The sequence below is a fragment of the Ovis aries genome, chromosome 4, assembly GCF_016772045.2.
Source record: "Ovis aries strain OAR_USU_Benz2616 breed Rambouillet chromosome 4, ARS-UI_Ramb_v3.0, whole genome shotgun sequence".
NCBI classification, from domain to species: domain Eukaryota; kingdom Metazoa; phylum Chordata; class Mammalia; order Artiodactyla; family Bovidae; genus Ovis; species Ovis aries.
This window is the reverse complement of record NC_056057.1, coordinates 80,750,895-80,759,748: the sequence shown is the minus strand read 5'-3', so window position 1 is coordinate 80,759,748 and position 8,854 is coordinate 80,750,895.

Sequence of the window (8,854 nt, the reverse complement as noted above, 5' to 3'; positions counted from 1 at the left end):
GATAACTTTAAACTCCTTGTGTTAGAAATCCATCAATCCATAAAGGAATCACCAGAGTTCCAGGTTTCATTGAACTCGATCTTCAGGGGGAAGTATTCTTGGTGCTACACAATGAGGGCAAGGAAGAGATTTGGCCCCAAGTGACCCAGTGTGCCATCTCTCATTACTCTCAGCCCAAATTTGACAAGAAATAGATAAGCAGCTTTAGCTGGAGAATGTCACGGTCCTAAGGGCTCAGATCCCTCAGATATAGGAGTCTGAGTCACTGACCAGTAAGCCACCAGACCGAGATGCTGGCCAGGGGTGAGGGGCATCCAGAACAGGCGGTAGAGGAGGTAGAGAGTACACCTTGCAGCTGCAGACTGTTGGGGTGTGGGACAGAGTTCCTTCCCCTGACTTTACTCCTCTATAAGTTTACACAGGAAAGGGGACCGAGCCCAGTCCTGAAGCATCTGTCCCCGCATGAGGCTGACCTCACTAGATGAAGTAAACGCATCTGAAAGGCATGAGAGAAAGACAACGGGAGACGCCACGGTGTGCCGCCCAGATCTGCTTTCCAGTTGTCGGCAGCCATTGCTGCAGCCACTGGCAGTGTTGGGTAGGTAGTGATGGCTCATCAAAGAATCCCTTTCCTGAATTTCCCTCAGCCAAAGGAAATCTCTTCTCCCAAGGTTATGTCTTTTCTTGGGGGCAGCCTGCATCTGATGACTGGTTCTACTGGGGACATAAGACCCGACTCCCATGCCTCAATCAGGTCACTTCTCGAGGGCTGTCCCTGTTCCAGAGCCTGCAGGAGGCCCCCACTGAAACTGTTGCAGTTCCGCCTCTTCCTCTGCCCAATTCTGATTCTATCATTCTTTACAGATTTTGTTCAAGAGCACTTCCTAGTAAATGTGAAGTGAAGTGTTAGTCACTCAATTGTGTCCAACTCTTTGTGACCCCAGGCTCCTCTGGCCATGGAATTCTCCAGGCAAGAATACTGGAGTGGATAGCCATTCCCTTCTCCAGGGCACCTTCCTGACCCAGGGATTGAAGTCGGGTCTCCTGTATTGCAGATCGATTCTTTACCATCTGAGCCATCATGGAAATCCTACCTAGTAATCATTTGTTATGAAAAGCTCAGGGTTTTGGACTCTGTTTTCTGGGAAACTTGCCTAAGACAAGTGGGTAAATGAATATTCGGAAAAGAGATAATCAAGTCCACCTAGCTCGACTATCACATTTTCATGGAAAGAAACTGAAGTTCAGAAAAAGTAAAAGATTTACATTAAGCCACAAGGTTAGTGATTTCAAAGAAGGTAGAATAGGACCCCAGTTTCATGACTCTTTCCTCTCCTGTTTTTGTGGGCTCTGACACTATTTCCAGTAATTACATGCTGTGTGATCTTGAGCAAATTACTAAAACTCTCTGTGGCTCACTCTGTTCATATGTAAAATGGAATCTAGTAGCTATCTCTCAGTGTACTGGAAGGCAGTCTTTGGAACAGCAAATATCTTAACATATAATATCAAAGACACAGGACTCCCTGAATATGGAGCTACTATATTAATTATGAAATGCCTTGATTTCTGGGCTTCCCAGTTGGTGCTAGTGGGAAGAAACCTGTCTGCCAATGTAGGAGATGTAAGAGACGCAGGTTCAATCCCTGGGTCAGGAAGATCCTCTAGAGGAGGGCATGGCAACCCACTCCAATATTTTTCCCTGGAGAATTCCATGGACAGAGAAGCCTGGTGGGCTTCAGTCCATAGGGTTGCAAAGAATCAGACATGACTGAAGCGACTTAGCAGGCAGGTAGGCCTTGATTTATATTAGTTTTGCCTTCAGAGCACCATCCTATCTCTTGTCCTTCTGGCTCCATGCACAGCTTCTGTGCTCGGCTCTGCTCCGTAGAGCAGAAAGAGAAATCAGAGAAAGGACTAAATACCTGGAAATTCCTACCTCTGGCTCCTCTGGGTCAGGGAGTCAAAGCATGGTGACAGAACATTCTGGAGTATAGGATGGGGATGTTTGTGGACACGGCTGTGTTTCACTGGAGGTGAGCACTACCTGTTCAGGTCCTGTGGGAAATTCACTCTGCATGCCTATACCAAGCCCACAGGTCAAAGAGAATGTTTGACGTTGGAGGAGGTGACCAAATATGGCCAAGTTTAAATTTCAAGTGAAGGGACTCCAAGAAGGAATGGTGATACAGGCAAACAAATCATTTGTTGCTGTTTAATCGCTCAGTCGTGTCTGACTCTTTGCCACCCCATGGACTGCAGCCAGCCAGGCTCCTCTGTTCATGGGATTTCCCAGTCAAGAATTCTGGAGTGGGTTGCCATTTCCTTCTCCAGGGGATTTCCTGACCCAGGGATCGAACCCACATCATCTGCATCTCCAGCATTGTCAGGCAGATTCTTACCACTGAGCCACCAGGGAAGCCCCAAATAAGTCATAAACACCTCCCAAACTCTGAACTGTAATGACCACATCCACCTTGTTCCAGACCTGTAATCCAAAAGGAGACACATGAGAACAGGAAGACAGAGCGTCTTTGACTCCAAAACAATGCATTCTAGGCACTGAAAAGGAGTCTGGATCCCAAATCACCTGGGGCGGGGGCTGGGGGTGTGCGCCAATCAAAAAAGTAGATTCCTAGTGGTCAGCAATTTGGATGAGACAGGACCCAGGAATTTGGTTTTCTGTTCAAGAAACAACTCAGAAGATTCTGATGCAAATGATCTTTGAGGTACCCTTTGGTAAGCATTGATTTCCCGTCTCTTGGAGCCAAACAAGCAGAGGCTGACAGAGGAGGTGCCTTCAGCTCAACCGCAGACAGGGTTTAAGTCCGTGTCTTGTCCCTTTCTGCACCTCTCCTGCATGCTGTCTACCATGGCAGCCATGAAGCCTGTGAAATGTTACTGGTCCAAATTGAGGTGTGCTGCAAATATAGCATAGACTTGATTTGTTGTTGTTATTGTTGTCTAGTCAGTCGCTCAGTTGTATCTGACTCTTTGTAACCCCATGGACTGTAGCCTTCAAGGCTTCTCTGTGCATGGAATTCTCTAGGTGAGACTACTGGAGTGGGTAGCCCTTCCCTTCTCCAGGGGATCTTCCCAACCCAGGGACCAAATCTGGGTCTTCCACATTATAGGCAGATTTTTTTTTTTTTTTTTTTTTTTTTACCATCTGAGCCATCAGGGAAGCCCATGCTGTATTGATCAGCACTCTGGACTCTGAATCCAGTGATCTGAGTTTAAATCCATATGGAACTCAAAAGAGACTTGATACAAACAGAAAAATGTAAAAGACTTTAGTAATAATTTTCTATATTGATCACACATTGAACTGACAATTTTGGATAAATAAGGTTAAATAAAATTATGATAAAAAAACAATTTCAGTTTTTTAAAAACTTTTTTCAGTCAGCTACTAGAAAATTTGAAACTACACTTGTGGTTTGCGGTCTATTTCTATTGGACAGTCTAGGCAATAACACTTCCCTCTTGTCCCCACACCTACCACTGTCCCCAGCTGATGCTGTCCCTTTGGAACCCTAATAACTACTCCTTATTGCTTCTTGTGTGCTAGACACCACGCTAAATGCTTCCCATGTTATCTCATTTAATGAGACAGGCATCACTATCTCCAGTCCTCAGATGATGGGGCCCCAAGACCAGCCTGCCCAGAGCCTGTGGGGGCCTCCTGTTGGCTACATGCTGCACCAGCCCCTGGCTCTGTTTCTTTCATAACTCTCAGTTCCTAGCACCGTGGTACACGGAGTGCAGGCCTTAATGGACTGAATGAAAAGAAATAGTGAAGCTAAAGGAACTTGCTATAAGAACTGTGTGACTCTCTGGGTCACGCAGCTACTCCATGGCAGAGTTACCCACATGGGTTCTTGGACTTTTTAATCAACAGAAATTGATAACAGGCCAGATGAGAGATTCAGGTAAGGCTTTACTGGGACTCATGTTGCAGCATGAGGGAGCAAAAACAAGAAACACGTGTCCCTGCTTGCTCCCTGAGGCCAGGGGTGGGGGTGGGGTTGAGCTGATCCTTTAAACAGGGTGAGGATGGGGCTGATGGTGGGTGAGGCTGGAGGGCTGACTTGGGTGATCTGCCCACCTCCTTGGTGTTTGGGGATCTTGCACAGTATCCTGCTTTTGCTCCTGAACCTTAGAAGTAGCAGTTAGATTTCGGTCTTTTTGTATCTTGTTCATAATTTGCCCCCAATTGTGCATGCTGCTGCTGCTGCCGCTGTCACTTCAGTCGTGTCCGACTCTGTGTGACCCCATAGACGGCAGCCCACCAGGCTCCCCCATCCCTGGGATTCTCCAGGCAAGAACACTGGAGTGGGTTGCCATTTCCTTCTCCAATGCATGAAAGTAAAAAGTGAAAGTGAAGTCACTCAGTCATGTCGAACGCTTCGAGACCCCAGGGACTGCAGCCTACCAGGCTCCTCCGTCCATGGGATTTTCCAGGCAAGAGTACTGGAGTGGGGTGCCATCGCCTTCTCCCTCCAGTTATTTTTAGTCCCTTATAGTTTCTTTGTATTCTGTTGCTCAAGCAGATAGATGTTTGTTCAGGTGCAAGCCCTCCAGGAAAGGGTCCCAGGTCCCAGCCTGTGTCAGCACCGCTAGATTCGAATCCCAATCTGTCTGTAAAGCCTATGCTTTTTAACCATTATACAGACCACCTGGTCTGCAGTCCAAAGGGTGTTGGTGAGGAGACCAGACTTCTACAGTTATTCTGTGGTTTGTTTTGTTTTTTTTAATCTCTTTGGGGTGATGCGGCCAACAAGTGTGCAAATAAGATGAGAAAAACTGAAATCGATTCTCCTCATTGACTGCTGGCAAGACCTGCAAGAAACCAGAAGACCTGCGAAGAAGGAATTTGGTTAGGTTAGATGAAGCCTGGCTGTTCTGTAGCCCTTGCCTTCCCGGCCTTTGGAGACAGACTACCTGCAATAAGCATCGCGGACACCAGGGGGCGATGTGTGACCGCCGTTTCTCACCGGGCTCCCTTCCTCAGCACCTCAAAGCTGAGCTAAGCACCCGCCCTCCCCTGCAAGTAAAAGGTCTCTGTTTCGCGGATTCTAAGTTGTGACCTTCGCCGCCTCTCTTGTCAGAATTTCCCGAGTGATAAAACTGAGCTTAGTGACAAAAAGCCCATGACAGCTTCAGTCTAGTCCATTCTCAGTGGCAGGAAAATGTTTCCTTGGCTGCTCAGAGGACTCTGAGAAGGATATAAAGTCAGAGACTCGTAGACGGTTAACCATCGACTGGCGAGGGGTGGCTGAACGTTGTTCTAAAAGCCCTGGGGCCTGTCTGGGGACAGTCTATTATGTTTGTTATCTACAAGTAAGTCATTTCTGTTTTGAGACATGAACCAAGGTCATCGGAGATGATATGCCCACTCACAGGAGCTCCGACTCCCTGACCTCTTGGGCGTTTGCTCAGGATGCTCCTTGGCCCTCAGCATGGCCTCAGCAGAGCTCACCATCCTCAGCCATCCCCACCATGGACTCCCTTCCCTGACGCCCTGTGTCTCCTCACCCACACCGCCTGTGACCTTGTTCTGCCTGCTCTCATCTCCTCTCTCTGGTCCTTGCTCCACCTCACCCGGGGATCCAGCTCACTCTGCACATTCAGGCTTAATTCAAGAGGCTCTCCTTCTCTCTGAGTCTGTAACCCTCTCTCTTGCTCTGTTGTCCCTGGGGAGGCAGCCCAGGGAACTGGCAGATGCGTGAGCCCTGCCTTCACTCTCATTGAGTACCTAACTCTGTAAGAACAGGTAGGGAGCCTTGTACACTAGCCTTATTCTCTCTTGCTTTCTGCTCTTCAAATCCTTTAATTTCCTCATCCATGGGCTTCCTCTAGGGCACATGTGGTGGTACCCATAACCTGTGGTCCCCACCATGACCTGCACCTGTTCTTGCCTTTTGAAGGGCAGAGTTGCCATCTGGTGTACAGATTTCATTTACATCCATGATAGAAAAAATTACCTGGACATGAATATAGGGATCACAGTTTAAACAGTGCTGGAAGCAAAGAAGACCTTGTTAAAAGGGTTGGGGTGAGTGAACTAGAGAGAAAACACACTTTGTTCAATCCTTACAAATCATCTGCTAGATAACAAGCATCCCCATTTTACAGATGTGGAAACAGAGGCTCACTGGAGGTTAAATAACTCACACAGAGTCCCCTGCTCTCCATGGGTGCAATTCAAACTTGTAGCTGTTGTTCCAAAGTCCATCCCCACCTTGCTGTAACTTATAGCTCCCCACAAACCTGCTCACACCCAGTTTTACAGAGGGCATCATGTTTATGCCTTCCAAAAACGAAGCCACAGCTCTAAAAACAAGGAAACCATAAATGGATGAGGACATTCTGAGAAATGCTGGATTTGATCCCTCCAGGGACATGGGCAAACAGATCCACAGAGAGGCTGAGATTCGTCCTGGCTCACGTGACTGGATGGTCTCTTCAGACTGTGCGCAGGTGGGGTCAGCAGCGGGGTGCTATTGCCACGTCACCTCCACTTCTCCATCCAAGCAGTCCAGGCAGGCCTCCTCCTATATTTAGCAAAAACCAAACACAGTGTCTTTGGTTGTGATGTAAGGGAGCCATGGAAGCAGCAAGAGAGAATTCTCTCTAAATCTGTTATTTTCACTTATTATTTTTTTTAATTGAAGTATAGCTGATTTACAATGTGGTGTTAGTTTCGGTTGTATAGCAAAGTGATTCAGATATGTATATTCTCATTTTCTGATTCTTTTCCCTTGGAAGTTAGTACGAAATACTGAACACAGTTCCCTGTGCTATACAGTAGGTCCTTGCTGGTGATCTGCTTTATACTAAATCAGTTTCATATTGATTATAAAATTGAGAATCCCAAACACATTTGAACAAAGACCCCCATTTCCAAAGATATTTTCACCTAATATTCAATCCTTACATTGTACTTTCTAAGAGGGAAACATTTCCTGTGTGTTGGGCCCGCTTATTGTTTCCCTATTAGCTCAGAGGTCAGTTGTGGAGGTAGGCTTGATGGCTCCCAAGTGGGGAGGAGAAACGGGTGTAATTCTTGATTCCACCACGGGGTGGCAGTAGCAGCACGGGATGGAAGGACTGAGACATTCCCGCTTTGCTCCCTGAGAAGCCACGATATAATGCCCTTCAGGTTGGCTGTGCCCAGTGGGGAGGTTGGAGGCGGGGGTCTCCGAATATGTGGTGAAGAGAGGGCACAGAGAGGGAGAAAAGTGGTGGTCAAATTTTAGAATTTGTGTCTGAGAAGACTCTTGAGAGTCCCTTGGACTGCAAGGAGATCCAACTAATCCATTCTAAAGGAGATCAGTCCTGCGTGCTCTTTGGAAGGAATGATGCTGGAGCTGAAACTCCAATACTTTGGCCACCTCATGCGAAGAGTTGACTCTTTGGAAAAGACTCTGATGCTGGGAGGGATTGAGGGCAGGAGGAGAAGGGGACGACAGAGGATGTGATGGCTGGATGGCATCACCGACTCGATGGACATGAGTTTGGGTGAACTCCGGGAGTTGGTGATGGACAGGGAGGCCTGGCATGCTGTAATTCATGGGGTCACAAAGAGTCAGACACGACTGAGCGACTGCACTGAACTGAACTGAAGACACAGACTGACCCTCTTGAGAGTCCCTTGGACTGCAAGGAGATCAAACCAATCAGTCCTAAAGGAAATCAACCCTGAATATTCATTGGAAGGACTGATGCTGAGGCTGAAGTTTTGGCCAGCTTTTGCAAAGAGGCGATTCATTGGAAAAGACCTTGATGCTGGGAAAGATTGAAGGCAAAAGGAGGAGGGTGGCAGAGGATGAGATGTTAGATAGCATCACTGAGCAAATTCTGGTAGATAGGGAAGGACAGGGAAGCCTGGCATGTGCTGCAGTCCATGGGGTCACAAAGAGTCAGATGCAACTTAGTGGCTGAACAACAACTGATGACTGAGTGTTCTCACCTTCTTTTCTCTCGTGGACATGGGGAGCTAGAGATAGCAGCAGAGGATCAGGAATTTTTCTCTTGCCATTGTGGTGCAATACACCTTGTCACTGTCCCTAAGCTCCCTAAGGCCAGCCTGTTCTCCTTGTATGTGGGGCTTCCTCATTCCCAAATTGATGACTTCTAGAGTGAGTACCACCGACTTCCTCTGTCTCCTCCCTCTTTTTCTGTATGGTCTCCTGCAAGCACACCTCCGAGCTTATCTGCTACCTCCCTTCAGTTCTGATCCTCAGGACCAAGCCCATGTTCTTTCATCCAGTGTCTTGGCCCTGAGGCTTTGCTCTTATCAGTCCCCTTCACCCACCCGAATTTCTGGCCAGACTTGTCTGTTGGCTGCCCCACCCATGGGGTCCACTACCCATCTCACATTGATTCCTATAACTTCCTCCACCACCTCTTCATCTTCTGAAAGGACACCTGCCCATCCCAACCTTCACTTGTATCCTTGGAACCTTTCCCTGACACCTGGAATATTAACACACGCAGCTTGCCTGGTGCCGCCAGCATCCTGGAGGACTTGGCTCACCTGCTTCTCACTGACTCAGGGAGCTCAGTCCTGTACCTTCTTGTTTCAAGGGTGAGGACACTAAGGCACGGTGATGTCCACATGCCAAAGTTCCCAAGCTAACATAGGCAGTGGGGACCACCAATCCCGGCCGCCAAGTGAACTGACACATGCCCTGCCACTGTCACTCGTCTGGATTCCCCCACTGGAAGCACGGAGATGAGGCTTGAAATACACTCCCTGCCACTGTCACTCGTCTGGATTCCCCCACTGGAAGCATGGAGATGAGGCTTGAAATGCCCGATCTGCACTTGCTGACTGAATGGGAACTTC